General features: G+C 40.9%; 1 protein-coding gene across 5 annotated transcripts in view; it reads right to left on the bottom strand.

Annotated features, from left to right (window-relative positions):
* The window catches only part of RAB27B (RAB27B, member RAS oncogene family), a 178360-nt gene that overhangs the window by 65424 nt on the left and 94989 nt on the right, over positions 1 to 17947 (bottom strand). For 4 of the 5 annotated variants that reach the window (XM_086372444.1, XM_086372447.1, XM_086372446.1 and 1 more), the window contains exon 1: positions 2102 to 2382. The exons of the other annotated variant lie outside the window; for it this stretch is intronic. The gene's annotated coding sequence lies outside the window, so the exon portion shown is untranslated. Of the gene's footprint in view, positions 1 to 2101; positions 2383 to 17947 lie in introns of those variants that run through there. 5 annotated transcript variants of the gene reach the window in all.

The following is a 17947-nucleotide window of genomic DNA, read 5'->3' as shown; positions in this document are numbered from 1 at the left end:
ACCATTCAGCCACCAACTCCAACAATGACTTACCCTTCATGGGAAACACCTAGTTTGTCCTGTCTGTTTTTACAGTAATTGTTCTCCTGTCTCTCAAAACTGCAATTACTTGCTTAAGAGCAGAACCAAGGTTGGTTAACCTACCTTGATGAATCAACTCAAGAAACTGGATTAATTGTGAGCTGAGCTTTATGTGAATAGTTGGTCTATGTTTCATGCTGTCCTGATCTGCAAGACCAAAAACCCAACCAAAAGTCTCCCAGGCTGAAGGTGGGAAAACAGCAGAGTTCTGTTTTTGAACCACCTGGGGCTTTGGATGGCTTCTATCTTTCCAGAAGTACAGTTAAATATAATGAAAAGCAGTTCAGAAACCAGTAGATAATTTTAATAGAAGCTGGTGTGCCAAGGAGCTGAGCAGATCAATTATATTAGAGTTACCTTCCCTATCAGGTAGTCAGATTCCTGTTCCAGAAATGGCCTATGAGGGAGTTGTGGTTTGCTTACATATGACAGATACCCTTTGATTCCTTCTTGGCATCTTTGAGAACAGGCTTGTCCGGTTTCATTGGCAAGGTTCTGTTCTTTCGAAAGCAAAGATGGTAACATTTATGGGAGGCCACTGTCAGTTCGTAAGCAGAAAAGCCTCCTTAACATTAAACTATCTGCCAAGATTAACTTGTTTTGGTCATTCCTAAAATCTCTTCTTGCCTTCAAGAAGTACTGATTCCCTCCAGGTAGAGGATTAATGATAGGAAACTGTGAAAAATAAGTATATGGGGGAACAGCACAAGGCAGGTATGACTCTCACTTCTTACTACAATTTGGACTTTACAGTAGCTTGAAAATTCAATAAACTGAAATGCCTGAGGCTATACTGCTGAAGTTAACTTTTCTGTTAACTTCAAATTTAGAACTCTATAACCGTGCACATAAAACATATATATATAGATAGATAGATATATGTTTGTTTATCTATAATATTACTGAAGATGTATGAATGTAACTGAATATTAAGAACAGTACATCTTTGAAACAGACTAAAAATCTATAACTATTATTATGTTCAATAATAATTTTGTTGCTAAGAACTCAGAGCCTCGAAGGCTGCAGTCCATGGGGTCGCTAAGAGTCGGACACGACTGAGCGACTTCCCTTTCACTTTTCACTTTCATGCATTGGAGAAGGAAATGGCAACCCACTCCAGTGTTCTTGCCTGGAGAATCCCAGGGACGGGGGAGCCTGGTGGGCTGCCGTCTATGGGGTCGCACAGAGTCGGACATGACTGAAGCGACTTAGCAGCAGCAGCAGCAGCAGATACACAACTGGAATCATACATATCCTTAATTTTAGGTCTCGAAATAAAAAGCAGTAACAATGTTAACCAGTGGTTACAGCTAGTAGCAAGTCTGATGACTTTGACCAAACTCAGCCTTTTCCTTAGGGACAGAGACTCCAGCTTCTGCTTAGGGACATTCCACCTGATTCAATAGCTTGTGCGGAGTTGGAAACTCTTGGAAGCTCATTTATTATGACCAGTTGAACAAACACACGTGTACACACCCTTCTAGGACTGCAATACCCGGATCACAATTCTGAAAGAACAGGTTTAAAAAAAAAAAAAACTATCAGACAGACTCTTGATTTCTCTGGGGCTATTTCACCTGAGGACGGACAATCCCTTGTCTCACCTCACGAAATGACTTCTCCTTAAATGAACCTCGAAACACGATGATGATGAAGAATTGTTATTTCGGTTGTCTTTGAGATACAGATGGAAGGAAACTGACATTGCTAAGCCAGGTTCTTTTTTAAAAATCCCAACCAGCTGTTTGATCGGCGAGGACCAAAACAAAGACAGACACCAGCCAGTTTTCTGAGACATCCGCGCCCCTACCACGCCTGCACCAGAATCCCGGGTGGAAGCCGCCGATCCAGGGCGCTCACACCCCGAACCCCGCTCCAGACCCGGGGTCCGTCGCCGCCGGCCTACGTCTCCCCATCCACGTCTCACTTCCTTTTCGCAGGCGAGCCGCTCAGCAAACCCCCGAGTGGGTGGGAACACATTCCAGCAATAACAGCCCGGCTGGCCGCCCCAACTCACCAGCCTGCGAAGTTTTCCTTGGCGAGAGGTGTCGGGTTTCAGAGGTTTCCTTCCCCCTTCCCCAAGCCCTGGAACTCCTGGACACCAGCCACGGCCCGGGGTCTGCCTTCCAGGGCGACGGTCCCGGGCACCGCTCCGATTTTTTTTCCCCCCAACCTGTGGCTCTGGCTCGCTCCAACAGCCGGCGGGTCCCTAGCCCCTGCCCGTCGGGACTGCAAGCGGCAGGACTGGAAGCACCACCCCCGAGTCCGCCGAGCCCGGGATCTGCAGGGCTCGCGTCTGACGAAGGCGTGTCTCCCAGTCCTAAGGCGGACGTGCTGGGCGCACCTCCGGCTAATCTTGCTGGTGACTCAAAGGCGCTCGGTTTCTGCTCCGAGTTCTCGGCTCTGTGGGTCTCCAAGCCCCAGCAGCCAGCTCATTTTGAGTCCTTGATTTCGATGTTTTCTTGGATTTTTTTCCAAAGAGCCCCTGGGCACTGTGAAAACGGCCTCTAGGGCACTGCATTTTCTCCTCCGGGAGGGGAGGTCTTCCTTAACTAGAGACCAAGGAGTTGCCAGTGGAGAGGGGAGAGGGGCCTCCGGAAATAAAAAGGCTGAGAAGGAAATCCGTGTTTTAAAAGTTAGGGTCTGTTCATAGGAATCCATTCACAAGGATGCTTCACCTCACCTTTGCCTCCTACAGTCATTTCAGAGATCTGCAGCTGAGTCAACAGGGGTCCTGTCTATGAGATCAGAGGAAACCAGGGAGCACACACAATCTCTGAACACATCTTTATTAAGCAAAACACCTGGAGTAACATGCAAATTTGGCCTTGGAATACGGAATGAAGCAGGGCAAACACTAATAGAGTTTTGCCAAGAAAATGCACTGGTCGTAACAAACACCCTCTTCCAACAACGCAAGAGAAGACTCTATACATGGACATCACCAGATGGTCAACACCGAAATCATTGATTGATTATATTCTTTGCAGCCAAAGATGGAGAAGCTCTATACAGTCAGCAAAAACAAGACCAGGAGCTGACTGCGGCTCAGACCATGAACTCCTTATTGCCAAATTCAGACTTAAATTGAAGAAAGTAGGGAAAACCACTAGACCATTCAGGTATGACCTAAATCAAATCCCTTATGATTATACAGTGGAAGTGAGAAATAGATTTAAGGGACTAGATCTGATAGATAGAGTGCCTGATGAACTATGGAATGAGGTTCGTGACATTGTACAGGAGACAGGAATCAAGACCATCCCCATGGAAAAGAAATGCAAAAAAGCAAAATGGCTGTCTGGGGAGGCCTTACAAATAGCTGTGAAAAGGAGAGAAGCAAAAAGCAAAGGAGAAAAAGAAAGATATAAACATCTGAATGCGGAGTTCCAAAGAATAGCAAGAAGAGATAAGAAAGCCTTCTTCAGCGATCAATGCAAAGAAATAGAGGAAAACAACAGAATGGGAAAGACTAGGGATCTCTTCAAGAAAATCAGAGATACCAAAGGAATATTTCATGCAAAGATGGGCTCGATAAAGGACAGAAATGGTATGGACCTAACAGAAGCAGAAGATATTAAGAAGAGATGGCAAGAACACACAGAAGAACTGTACAAAAAAGATCTTCCTGACCCAGATAATCATGATGGTGTGATCACTGACCTAGAGCCAGACATCCTGGAATGTGAAGTCAAGTGGGCCTTAGAAAGCATCACTACGAACAAAGCTAGTGGAGGTGATGGAATTCCAGTTGAGCTATTCCAAATCCTGAAAGATGATGCTGTGAAAGTGCTGCACTCAATATGCCAGCAAATTTGGAAAACTCAGCAGTGGCCACAGGACTGGAAAAGGTCAGTTTTCATTCCAATCCCAAAGAAAGGCAATGCCAAAGAATGCTCAAACTACCGCACAATTGCACTCATCTCACACGCTAGTAAAGTAATGCTCAAAATTCTCCAAGCCGGGCTTCAGCAATATGTGAACCGTGAACTTCCAGATGTTCAAGCTGGTTTTAGAAAAGGCAGAGGAACCAGAGATCAAATTGCCAACATCTGCTGGATCATGGAAAAAGCAAGAGAGTTCCAGAAAAACATCTATTTCTGCTTTATTGACTATGCCAAAGCCTTTGACTGTGTGGATCACAATAAACTGTGGAAAATTCTGAAAGAGATGGGAATACCAGACCACCTGATCTGCCCCTTGAGAAATTTGTATGCAGGTCAGGAAGCAACAGTTAGAACTGGACATGGAACAACAGACTGGTTCCAAATAGGAAAAGGAGTTCGTCAAGGCTGTATATTGTCACCCTATTTATTTAACTTATATGCAGAGTACATCATGAGAAACGCTGGACTGGAAGAAACACAAGCTGGAATCAAGATTGCCGGGAGAAATATCAATAACCTCAGATATGCAGATGAAACCACCCTTATGGCAGAAAGTGAAGAGGAACTCAAAAGCCTCTTGATGAAAGTGAAAGTGGAGAGCGAAAAAGTTGGCTTAAAGCTCAACATTCAGAAAATGAAGATCATGGCATCTGGTCCCACCACTTCATGGGAAATAGATGGGGAAACAGTGGAAACAGTGTCAGACTTTATTTTTGTGGGCTCCAAAATCACTGCAGATGGTGACTGCAGCCATGAAATTAAAAGACGCTTACTCCTTGGAAGGAAAGTTATGACCAACCTAGATAGCATATTCAAAAGCAAAGACATTACTTTGCCAACAAAGGTCCATCTAGTCAAGGCTATGGTTTTTCCTGTGCTCATGTATGGATGTGAGAGTTGGACTGTGAAGAAGGCTGAGCGCAGAAGAATTGATGCTTTTGAACTGTGGTGTTGGAGAAAACTCTTAAGAGTCCCTTGGACTGCAAGGAGATCCAACCAGTCCATTCTGAAGGAGATGAGCCCTGGGATTTCTTTGGAAGGAATGATACTAAAGCTGAAACTCCAGTACTTTGGCCACCTCATGCGAAGAGTTGACTCATTGGAAAAGACTCTGATGCTGGGAGGGATTGGAGGCAGGAGAAGGGGACGACAGAGGATGAGATGGCTGGATGGCATTACTGACTCGATGGACATGAGTCTCAGTGAATTCCGGGAGTTGGTGATGGACAGGGAGGCCTGGTGTGCTGCAGTTCATGGGGTCGCAAAGAGTCGGACACGACTGAGCATCTGATCTGATCTGATCTGGCCACACCCACGATCCTGTCTGGCTCTTTTGAGATCACATCTCAGACAGACTAAGACATCTTTGGTGTTTAGACTGATGGTAAGAGCCCAAGGTTGAAGACATACAATAGCAATTGACTTATTTTTCCCCACTGTGAAGAAAGTGAAAAAGTTCCAAATGTGTTGCTTGCATACATGTTGGTGAACAGTGAGGTGATTGCTTAAGTGTTCACTGTTTGACCAGTTCTGACAGAGTGCCTTAGAGACAACGGGAGAGGCACTGACATTATCAGCAATGGATCACTGTGGGAGAAGCGCTGCCGGAGGAGTTTAAAACAAAAGAACCTAAAACCCAAACCAAATGCAAGCAAACCATAGCAAAGCAGTGAAGAGCAGTGTTGGAGAAAACATGTGGTTTCACAGGAATCTGTCTATTCTACTAAGAAAATTTGGGAGAAGCTCTATTTTCTGTGCCTCAGTGTTCTTATCTTGAAAGTGGGGAGAATAAAATGCCTTTGTAGGGTTATTGTCAGTAAATGAGTTCAGATCAGCAAAGCACATAGACCAGTGGTATAGTAAAGTCTTTAAGGGTGTTCAGTTCAGTTCAGTTGCTCAGTCGTGTCCAACTCTTTGCGATCCCATGAATTGCAGCACGCCAGGTCTCCCTGTCCATCACCAAGTCCCAGAGTTCACTCAAACTCACATCCATCGAGTCCATGATGCCATCCAGCCATCTCATCCTCTGTCGTCCCCTTCTCCTCCTGCCCTCAATCCCTTCCAGCATCAGAGTCTTTTCCAATGAGTCAACTCTTCTCATGAGGTGGCCAAAGTACTGGAGTTTCAGCTTTAGTATCATTCCTTCCAAAGAACACCCAGGACTGATCTCCTTTAGGATGGACTGGTTGGATCTCCTTCCAGTTCAAGGGACTCTTAAGAGTCTTCTCCAACACCACAGTTTAAAAGCATCAATTCTTCAGTGCTCAGCTTTCTTCACAGTCCAACTCTCACATCCATACATGACCACTGGAAAAACCATAGCCTTGACTAGACGGACCTTTGTTGGCAAAGTAACGTCTCTGCTTTTGAATATGCTATCTAGGTTGGTCATAACTTTCCTTCCAAGGAGTAAGCGTCTTTTGTTGTCTGAACATTATTTTGGTAACAATTATCTGCTCCTTTCTCCCAAAGTAAAGTCTGATTTATAAATACTATACTGATCTACTGGGAACTATTATTGGAGGTTCGGGTTATAGATTTTCAAATATATATGCTGGGAATATATGTTTATAGTATAATCTATTTTGCATCAGCAATATCTGTACTGCTGTGTGTGTCTACGGGGCCTGAGAGAAAAGAAATACATAAACAGCCTTGACTTTATTCTTCTTTTCATAGCACATTAATTTACAATGATTCTCTGTACATGATATAAAATGGCGATCTGTATTCTTCACTTAGTTTATGTGTTCACTTACTTACTTAATCCTACCAGCTGTTACTTCCCATATTCAACAGCTCTGATGGTGCCTTTATCCCTAGGTCATCTCACTGGACTTTCACAAAGTTGCTTTGAAAGAGGCAAGGCATCTATTATTTTTTATTGTCCTCATTTTTAAGAATGAAGAAACTCAGGTTGAGAAAGTCCCAACAACATGCCCAGAATCCCAAAGGTCCAGGAATGTAGGATTCAGATCTGCTGATCCGGAAGGCAAAGCTCACAGTCGTCAGGACACCGTGCTGCCTGCCCTCCACTTAAGGGGAAAGTGCCTCTCGTGAGAAAGTCTAACACACACAGTTACCATCTGCTCTCTTTGCCAGCTTCACCTTCTCTAAAAGGTAAGTGTGTCAGCTGCCTCGTAGGGCTAAGTCCTGCAGGGACAACTCTCTAGGAGTCACCTGCTACACAAGGCCTGTGTTTCTAGTTCCGAGGCGCTAGTGTTACACGGGCATGCTCTTCAGCTACTCCAGAGGGTGGACCTTTCCTTCCCTGTGGGAAGAGGGTTCCAAGGAGGAGATGGCAGTGGGAGAATATGAGCAAAATGATTCCCAGCCACTTCATGAAGGCCACTCTGACCAAAGACAGAGCAGAATAAAAAACCCTGGAAAACCATGAAAACAAGGTGACAGCATCCTGTGACAGAAAAAAAAAAAAAAAGCCTTTCTGCACCTGGCGTTTGCATAGCACAAATTCAATAGACATAGTTTCTCTCAATAAGCTTATCACTGAATAAATACAGCACTAAGGTAAAGAGATAAATAAATGCACCTGGGTGTTTAAAATGGTTAAACACCTCTCCCTCCCCAATCTCCTCTGACACAAGAATGAACACATTTGGAGGACTTCCCTGTAGGCCCAGGGGTTAAGGCTTCTAATGCAGGAGGTGTGGATTTGATCGCTGGTCAGGAAGTTAAGATCCCACATGCCTCACAGCCAAAAAACATAAAGCAGAAACAATATTTAACAAATTCAATAAAGACTTTAAAAATGATCTGCATCCAAAATACATTTTTATATGCTATGAAATCTTAAAGACAAATAAGGAGAAATCAAGAGATAAATAAACTGCAATAGGCAGTTTGGAAAAATCTAAGTCAGATGGAAGCTGGGTAACTGATCAGGAAGAGGAGCAGTTGTATACTGCTTGCCTGTAGGAGGGGTGATGGATGAGAAGCAGTAACTCCTTGTGTAACCTGAAAGGCTCAAGCCGAGGAGGCGGAAATACCATCGGAGAAGGAGGCCAGCTGGTGGGGTGAACACAGGGATTTGGTTAGATGTCTGTATTCAGAATGTCCGGACCCAAAGTTCACTTCCCTACCGCCATACAATCAACCAATTGTACATAAGTCTCTCCATCTGCTCAACTCAGCCTCCAGGAGACTGAGGTTTATTTTCTGGTGAAAGTAAACTAGAATATTTTGTGGTTTAACAAGATGAACTGAACACATGCATTTTTACTCTGCTCCTGTAGAAAATGAATTAAAAACAAGTGGACTTCAACATAGTAAAAAAAAAAAAAATCAAAATTCAAAATACACTCAAAATTTTACAAATTTGAAAGATGGGTGGATTATAAAATGGACAGTCCAGGAGTATAATTTTTTGTTAAGCTATTGAACACACCAAGATATGTCATTCTGAGATATTAGCAGCCCAGGAATAAAAAGAACAAAAACATCTTCCAGAAACATAAAGCAGATAACATACAAAGGAAAATAATAAAAATTGTATTGGATTTCTCAAGAGCAATAATGGATCCAGAAGACTCCTTAAGTGCCTTCACAGTTTATGAGTGAAACTATTTTGAAATGAAAATTGTGTACCCACACACAATGTTAGCCAAGTGTGATTAAAATATGTTTAGATGTGTAAAGAACCAAAAACATAATGCCTTTATTGTGTTTAAGGGAGGATCCCCAAAATAGGCTTATAAATCAAGAAAGAGGAGATGGAACCCAGGAAATGAAGGCCCAGCACAGGAGAGACTGAAGTGAAATCTCCATAACAACAGGCTGGATAGAAGCAGAAGAGTGGACGGCAGAGGCAAAGTCTCCTGGAAATAATTAGTTCATGGACATGTACACTTGAAACATTTTGGATAATGTCCATGTAGCAGAGTGTTCATCCAGTTCCAGGTTTTCTCTTCTGAGCATCCCACTGGATTTCAATTCGTAGCCCTTTGCCGGTAGGGAGGCATGTAACTGAGTTCCAGCCAATGGCATGTGGGCAGTAGTGACCTACACCACTTCCAGGTCATTCCCATAAAATGACCTGTGAGATCCTCCATGCTTTCTCTCTTTCCTTAGTGGTATCCAGACATAAAGACTAGTGAAGAGCTCTGAAGCCCTAGAAGACATTAAATCTCCAAGATGAAAGAAATTGAGGCTCTGAATGATTGTGTGGCATAGAAACCCTAACCATCACCCTCTGGGCCATGGCATGAGCAAGAAGTAAACTCACACTGAGATAAGCCAATGAGAGCTTTTGGAGTTGTTTGTTAAAGTAGTTAGACTGTTCTGTTACAGTTTGAAAGACCATTTAAGGGCATTTATGAGTCATTTATGGGCTTCTCAGATGGTGCTAGTGGTAAAGAACCTGCCTGCCAATGCAGGAGACACAGGTTTGATCCCTGGGTCAGGAAGATGCCCTGGAGGATGCCCTGGAGGATACTGGATACCTTACTCCAGTATCCGTCCCTGGAGAATCCCATGGAGAGAGGAGCCTGGTGGGCTACCGTCCACAGGGTCGCAAAGAGTTAGACCTGCCTAAAGCAACTTAGCATGCATGCATGAATAATTTATATTAGGTACAAAGTATATTAAACAAATTGAAAAAGGATATTAATAACTCCAGGAGAAACAAAAGGTTATGACTAAAGAAAAGTAGTAATAATATAGCATTTCATTCAGATGTGAATATAATCAGAATAATGGGAACTCTAACAAGAGAGTAAACATAAGCCACGATATAACTGCATGTGAAGCATGACTATAGGGAAAGATGGTATACATATGTGCAAGAGAACTAAATACTCAGGTATTATACATAGAGTCAATAAACAGTATGTTAAATTGCTAAACAAAGAAAGGCAGGATAAGCAAACCTTTAAGAAATACGCAAGTAAATATAATAAAAATCCACTAAAAGAGTCAAAGTCAAGAATTTGGCTGTAGGGATTAAGACTAGGACTTAAGAGGAAATCTGTGCTATTTTTTTTAAAGAATTTGAACACTTTTTTAAAAAACTATGAGATGTTTTTACGTTAGTAAAATTAATATTAAAGTAGTTTTAAAATATACAGAGGAAAACAAAAGATACATGTTCAATAGAGAAACATTATAATTCATTATTACTTTCACATATTTTTGCATAATAGCCTAAGAGCGGTGGAGAAAGTGAATTTGGGGTGCAGACTGAAGGTAGATTTGAGAGGTTTGCACAGTCGTTTATTGACTCAGCAAACATTTATTAAGTAACATGCGCCTGATCCTTAGGGCTCTCAGGTGCTAGAGATGAAATGGAGAACTTGAAGGAAAAACGTGAGGTACACTGAGAGAACGAACACTGAAATACGGCTTCCCTGGTGGTCAGACAGCAAAGCGTCCGCCTGCAATGCGGGAGACCCGGGTTCGACCGCTGGGTCGGGAAGATCCCCTGGAGAAGGAAATGGCACCCCACTCCAGTACTCTTCCCTGGGAAATCCCATGGACAGAGGAGCGTGGTAGGTTACGGTCTATGGGGTCGCAAAGAGTCGGACACGACTGAGCGACTTCACTTTCCACTTACACTGAGAAAAGGAACATTTCAAAGTTTTAAACAAAAAATTGGTTTCTTCTCTCTCGTCCTAGGTGACACGAGCCACTGACTTAGCTTGCCTTTCGTACTTCAAAATCGTCTTATAAGAGGTCCACACTGATGACATCAGAGGTTTCCTAACTCACCCCTCTTCTGGGTCTGAAGTGAAGGCTCTGCCAGGTAGTCATGCTCAGGCTTGCCTCCACCCTCTGCTGACCTGCAGTCCATATGAGGTCTCTCTAATCACAAATAAAAATCAACCCCTCCCTAGGGTGAGGAGGCCCCACAGTATGATTAAAACTCACAAGACTGGACTCCCAGGTCATGCTAGTTTTCCTAACTACTTTTAAAGACATGATGTCAAGGAATATATATACCTGAATGAATTTTTACTGGCAATTATTTTAAATGTGTATCACATCAAGACCTGTTTTAGGCATTAAAGTGGACCTGTTCACATAATTATATGTATAGCATCTATTCTATGGTGATGTCTTAACTTCCCCACTTCTAATTTCATTTTGACTCGGTTTCTTAAAATGTGAAATGGACATACACTGGAACTTTACATGGTAATTATGTAACTTAGCCTAATTCTCTCTATGTTAAAGAAACATTCTGTGGGAAGGGACCAAATGGTTTCATGAATAATGTTTGCATATAGACAAAAAACAAAAAATGCTATAATCATGGGCAAAATTATAATGATAAAACTCATCAATTTATCAAATTGATTAAGGAGAAATAGATTCATATTGATAAAAAACTAAGGAGACAGGAAAGAATACAGTGGCAACACATATACATACGCATAAATATAGTCATTTATCAACATATATAATTGCACATATGAACGTTGGTACGGTCATTTAAAAGCACATGTGAAGTGTGTGGGTATATATGTGTAAAGCTAGCTTTACAGTGAGATAAAAAATAAAATGTCCTATGAGCCTGCCATGTAAATGTAAATGGACATAGGGTGATTCTGTCATTTTCCCAAAATATCAAAAAACAGTGTTCTTGTTCACAATTTTTGCTACTTTTTAACTGCAAACATTTCAACTGAGATGCCACACACCCAGGAATAATTTAATCTGTCTTAGATTCGTTTGCTGGCGTTTTAGCAAATTATCAGGTAATCTGTTCAAGCATTCAAACTGACATCGATCGATGTAATTGCAGGTAAATATGTCTTTTTCTCCAAATACTTTTTTGATCAAATTAAAGTTCTTTCATTAATATTCCATTATAAAAGATCTAGAGTGACACCAATACAGGATAAACATCTTTTTAAAGACACAATCTGGGAAATGATGTGCTTTGTGTCTGATCATATATGATAGTAGAAGATAATTTGCAAAAATAACAATTAGCAAATGAAGATTTGGTGATATGCAAGAAGCCCATGTTAAATAATTACTTTTTAAAATTTATTTTTAATTGGAATGTAACTGTTTTACAATGTTGCACTGGTTTCTGCTGTACAACAATGTCATTTAGCTATATCCCCTCCCTCTTATTTCCCTCCTGTCCATAAATGATTACTTTTTAAAACTACATTTTTAAGAAATAGGCTGTTTCATTAAATGATCTTAAATCATAATTACATGAAATATCATTTAATCCATTTTTGTAATCAATATGGCAACAGTTTATATACCTATAATAATTCTATCATATTTGTAAGATATATTTAAATTTCCTGTTTCCAAAATAGCATGAAAACTGTAGGTACCTTAGCCCATATAATACCTCCTGAAATATGCGTCGCTGCCATAACCACTAAATAGGTCCCGATTCTGTGCAACTTCTATACATATTGCTCCTGAAGATTGGGAGAATGGAAGAAATTCTCTGTATCATATAAAATACGTGTTTTGTTAAAACTATTCAACTTATTTTAAATAAATGGTGAGTAATTTATTTTTATAGTCATATATTTAGTGCAGGTCTTAAAAGAGACAATATTTTTAAAGAACTGGTTAAAGAACACTTGATCAGAATGAAGATACCACAGCTAATAAGAACTCCTTTTCTTGCATTACACTGCCTGTGAAAGTAAAATGTTAGTTGTTCAGTCATGTTCAACTCTTTGCGGCCCATGGACTGTAGCCCCCCAGGTTCCTCTGTCCATGGGATTCTCCAGGCAAGAATACTGGAGTGGGTTGCCATTCCCTTCTCCAACAGCTCTTCCTGATCCAGAGATCGAGCACAGGTCTCCTGCATTGCAGGCAGGTTCTTTGCTGCTTGAGCTACCTGGGAAGCCATTGTCTGTAAAATGTGGTAAGTATTAGTCATCTTATAAAGCATTCAAACCCCACTTTTTGTTTGTGGGGTCTTGATTCATGTCTTGGTGAGAGCCCCCTATAAAAGCCAAAGGGCTCAGATACTCATGACAGTGGTGGGAGAACGTGAATGTGGGTAGAATGCAGTAACATGAAGTGGTTCCAATGGTGCTGTTCTAATTATGTGCTCGAGTGCTTTTAGACTTATAACTCTAGCTCTATGCCAGCATGCCCTGGAGTGGAGACCACAAAATATCAGACCCGGAAAAAGGAATCTTACAACTAGAAGAAATATGAAACTTGTTAATTTACACAAGCAAAGAAGTGAAAAATACATATGGGAATGGATTTGAAAGGTGCTTATACCAGGGAGGAAGGAACAGTTTCAGAACAGGATGGCTGGTTAATATGGATGTTCAGGATAAAAGGTACTAATTTGATTAGCTCAGAATGCTTGCAATTGTTTTCAGTTTGATGAAATTCAAACCTAGAGTAAGTCCTACCTTAATTCAAAGACTCACCCTTGATCTTTCGGAAGGACACTGAACAACTCTGCAAATACCATGCAGACTGTCTCCTTTGTACGTTTTCCCAAAAGATCATGTTGCTATTACAATTTCCCAAGGTGATATTGGGGAAACATGATCTTTTCCCGAACAGCAGAAAGTCAACCCTGAGATATCACTAATGTCTGAGTAATAAGAAAGTCACTGCAATTCAAAGATAGGAGTCAGGGCTGATGCCTTAATCAAATTCAGCTTCACAGTGGGCTCAATAGGAACTCAAATCTATCTCATTTTTCTCTAACCAATAGGTTAAATGTGATAGAAAGCTAATTTGAAGATATTCAAACTATGCAATGCAACCATAGAGAACACTTCCAATTAGATAATTTTTCTCTGAAAGAATTATAGATATTCGTGTCATTACTAGGAAAGATACAAAAACGGTGATTCCTATCACATCTCCACTTGATTCTCTACAATGACCTGTGTCAAAGGTGAATGGGTCTTCAAGAATGTCAATAAACATCTCTACACTTAATCAGATGGTTTCAACTGCAACTAATGCAATTAAATAGACACAGTTTCTAAGATAGCTTCTTACATGATATACTTGGATGAAAATGTGAAAGTGTTAGTTGCTCAGTCATGCCCAACTGTTTGTGACCCCATGGACTGCAGCCCGCCAGGCTCCTCTGTCCATGGGATTCTCCAGGCAAGAATACCAGAGTGGGCTGCCATTTTCTTTTCCAAGAAATCTTCCCAACCCAGGGATTGAACCCAGGTCTTCTGCACTGCAGGCAGATTCTTTAGAGCCATCAGGGAAGCCAATATACTTGGATCAGTTCAGTTCAGTTCAGTCGCTCAGTTGTGTCCGACTCTTTGCGATCCCATGAATTGCAGCACGCCAGGCCTCCCTGTCCATCACCAACTCCTGGAGTTCACTCAAACTCAACGTCCATGGAGTCAGTGATGCCATCCAGCCATCTCATCCTCTGTCGTCCCCTTCTCCTCCTGCCCTCAATCCCTCCCAGCATCAGAGTCTTTTCCAATGAGTCAACTCTTCACATGAGGTGGCCAAAGTACTGGAGTTTCAGCTTTAGCATCAGTCCTTCCAAAGAAATCCCAGGGCTGATCTCCTTCAGAATGGACTGGTTGAATCTCCTTGCAGTCCAAGGGACTCTCAAGAGTCTTCTCCAACACCACAGTTCAAAAGCATCAATTCTTTGGCACTCAGCCTTCTTCACAGTCCAACTCTCACATCCATACACGACCACAGGAAAAACCATAGCCTTGACTAGACAGACCTTTGTTGACAAAGTAATGTCTCTGCTTTTGAATATGCTGTCTAGGTTGGTCATAACTTTCTAGATGACTCTAAATCACTTATTTACTGAATTACCTGAAAGTCTCTCCAACTGATCCAGATTTAGACAGAGCATTTTTGTCTCTTGTACTTTAAGTCCAAGAGGTTTATAATAAAAGAATTATCTGTAGCAATGTGCTATATAGAACCTTTGGCGTCGCCTAGTAGGGAAACCATTTTGGAAGCTTCTGTGTGTAAAATCATAGAATGGAAAGTCTTCCCAGGTTCAGGATAAAGTAAGGTGAACCAGCATTCTAAATCAAAAGGCTTGGCTTTCCCTCCATAGTTGGCCAAAAGACATTTGTGGTGATTCTTCTTTGATTTTTACATGTCAGAAACAGAGAGATTTAAGATAATTCGTTCTGCTTATAAAAATTTCATATGTCTGACAACAGTATATGTGTCCAAAGAATGAATGTTTGTTTAATGAGTCAATAAATAAATGGATTTGTTCACTGCCTTGACATCCTTAGCGAGGAAATTTTCTCAAAGAGTGGGAGTGGCAGGATGGAGAAGAGTCACTTGTCCATTCTGATTTTAATATATTTCATCAAATCTTATTTTTCATAACTGAAAAATTAAAAGTTCAAAAACTAGATTTGTAAAAATGATTCAAAGAGCTGAATATCAGACTCTCAATGTGAATGTGATCTGAGATAAAAGCAACCACAGCAAATTAAGGAAACTCCTTGAGGCAGCATGATACAAACGTGTGTATTTTATTTTCATTGAAAATTAGAAAGAGAAATTTTGATTCTCTCATTTTAGTTATCATAAACTTATGCTACAATTAAAAGTAAACATATTGGCAACTCTCCTACTGCTTAACACAAGATAAATAAATCACAGAAATACCTTGGCTATTCCTGGGCACCCTCAGCTTTACCTCATCTCATTAGTGACTAAACTGGATCTGTAACAATCAGAAAATTCATGGCCCAACTTGCACTTGATTATCTAAGATCTTTTAACATTGGTCATCACCCTTCGCAATCTGCTTTCTCCAACTCATAGCAAGTGATTACAAGTTTTCGATCTCTTCTTCCTCCTTGAGACTTTCACTGTAAAGACAAAACTATTATCATTCATACTTCTGTTTTACAGTTAGGAATTAAAATGAAATCTTTGCTTAAATAATTCATTCAATTGTTAATAACCACCCAATAAGTTAGAGGGAAAATTTAATATGTAAAACCACACATGGCCATTCCTCAGTTATTTGGGGATAAATATATTTACAGATACAGGCTTTTGATAACACTGGAAATTCGTAAAATATCTCCAAGTTGAATACAGTCCCTGACCTCATAACTCAATGACCCCGTGATTTACGGAGTAGCAGCTATTGTTCTTACAGAAATACAGGCTGTTCCTCCTTTTGTTTCTTTCCTGGTTCTGCTGCTGCTGCTGCTAAGTCACTTCAGTCGTGTCCGACTCTGCGACCCCATAGACGGCAGCCCACCAGGCTCCTCTGTCCCTGGGATTCTCCAGGCAAGAACACTGGAGTGGGTTGCCATTTCCTTCTCCAATGCATGAAAGTGAAAAGTGAAAGTGAAGTCACTCAGTCATGTCCGACTCTTAGCGACCCCATGGACTGCAGCCCACCAGGCTCCTCCGCCCATGGGATTTTCCAGGCAAGAGTCCTGGAGTGGGGTGCCATTGCCTTCTCCACTCTTAGTGTTTATTAGTATTAAATAGTTAAGTCCTGTGTTCCTAATGCTTTGCTTATGGTTAGTTTGGATTTGGCACCTATTTTATATTTTTCACTTATTTGTATCTGTTTATACCCCAACTTGCTTTATAAAGATAATAGTTTGTTATATAAGTGCATAAAATTCCAGTAATAAAAATAACATTGAAATCAATAAATATAAAAAAGGGCCATAAAGTTGAATAGGCTCTTTATAAAAAGAGAAAAATCCAAATATCCAGTAAACATGAAAAGTTGCTCAACCCCACTAGCCAGCAAAGAAATGCAAATTAAACCATAATGAGATTCAACTATGCATCTATAAGTATGAATAAAACCAAATACCAGGTGTTGGTGAGGGCATGGGGCAAATGAAATGCTTGTTTATTGCTATTGGAAGTGTAAAATGATTTGACTATTTTGGAAAACTAAACTTGGGCAGATATATATATGATATATGATTTAAATATATGATTTGTAGAACTTTGGGCTTCCCTGGTGGCTCAGGCAGTTAAGAATTTGCCTGCAATGTGGGAGACCTTGGTTCAATCCCTGGGTTAGGTAATTCCCCTGGAGGAGGGCATGGCAACCCACTCCAGTTCTTGCCTGGAGAATCCCCCTGGACAGAGGAGACTGATGGGCTACAGTCCATGGGGTTGCAAAGAGTTGGACACAACTGAATGACTAAGCACACAGAACTCTGTAACATGTTCACCAGAAGTCTTTTACAAGAGCTACCTGCAGTATTAATAACTGCAAACAGAAAACAACTTAAATGTTCATTAATAATAACATAAAAAATTAAACATCATCAACTCAATGGACATGAGTTAGAGCAAACTCCAGGAGACAGTGGAGGTCAGGGAAGACTGGCATGCTGCAGTCCATGGGGTCGCAAAGAGTCAGACTCGACTGAGTGAATGAACAACAACAAAAAACTAAATTACTTGTGTTCATAAAATGGAATATTATACATCAATGGGGACAGAGTGTTTTTACCTGCAATATTGAATCATGCAGGCATAATGCTGCAAGAGAAAATCCAGCCACAAAACAATATATATGTTGAATATGTATATATCCAAAGGCAGGCAAAATTAATCTATAGAGTTAGCCGTCAAGATAGTGGTTATCTTGTTGGGATTGGTGGCAGTGGCTAAGAAGAGACTGGAAAGAAATTCTAGGGATGTTCCAGCTCTTTGTGTGCTGGTTACAAGATGCATTTGTTCTGTGATTACACGTACAATTTGTACACATTTCTGCATGCACTTTGTCCAGCCATAAAATTATCTTAAAAGATAAATTGACAACAAATGAAAACTGAAAGCAGATTACAGTGAAAAAGAGAATGTGAATGGATGAAGTCAGAAGTTAGGCTAGCACAGAAAAATACCTTCTCTAACATTTGTTAGAGACCATAAAGTCAATACCATCCATTATGTCCATAAAAACAAACCTGTTGCTTACGGACACCTGCCCATTCATATAACTAAGATCTCTGTTCCCTTGCATAGCCAACGATCTTGGCTGTGTAATAAGCTATGGTTTCCAGAAC

The sequence above is a fragment of the Bos grunniens genome, chromosome 24 (genome assembly GCF_055505025.1).
Source record: "Bos grunniens cultivar Pamir isolate PY7600 chromosome 24, Bosgru_T2T1.0, whole genome shotgun sequence".
NCBI classification, from domain to species: Eukaryota; Metazoa; Chordata; class Mammalia; order Artiodactyla; family Bovidae; genus Bos; species Bos grunniens.
This window is presented reverse-complemented; position numbering and strand designations above follow the sequence as displayed.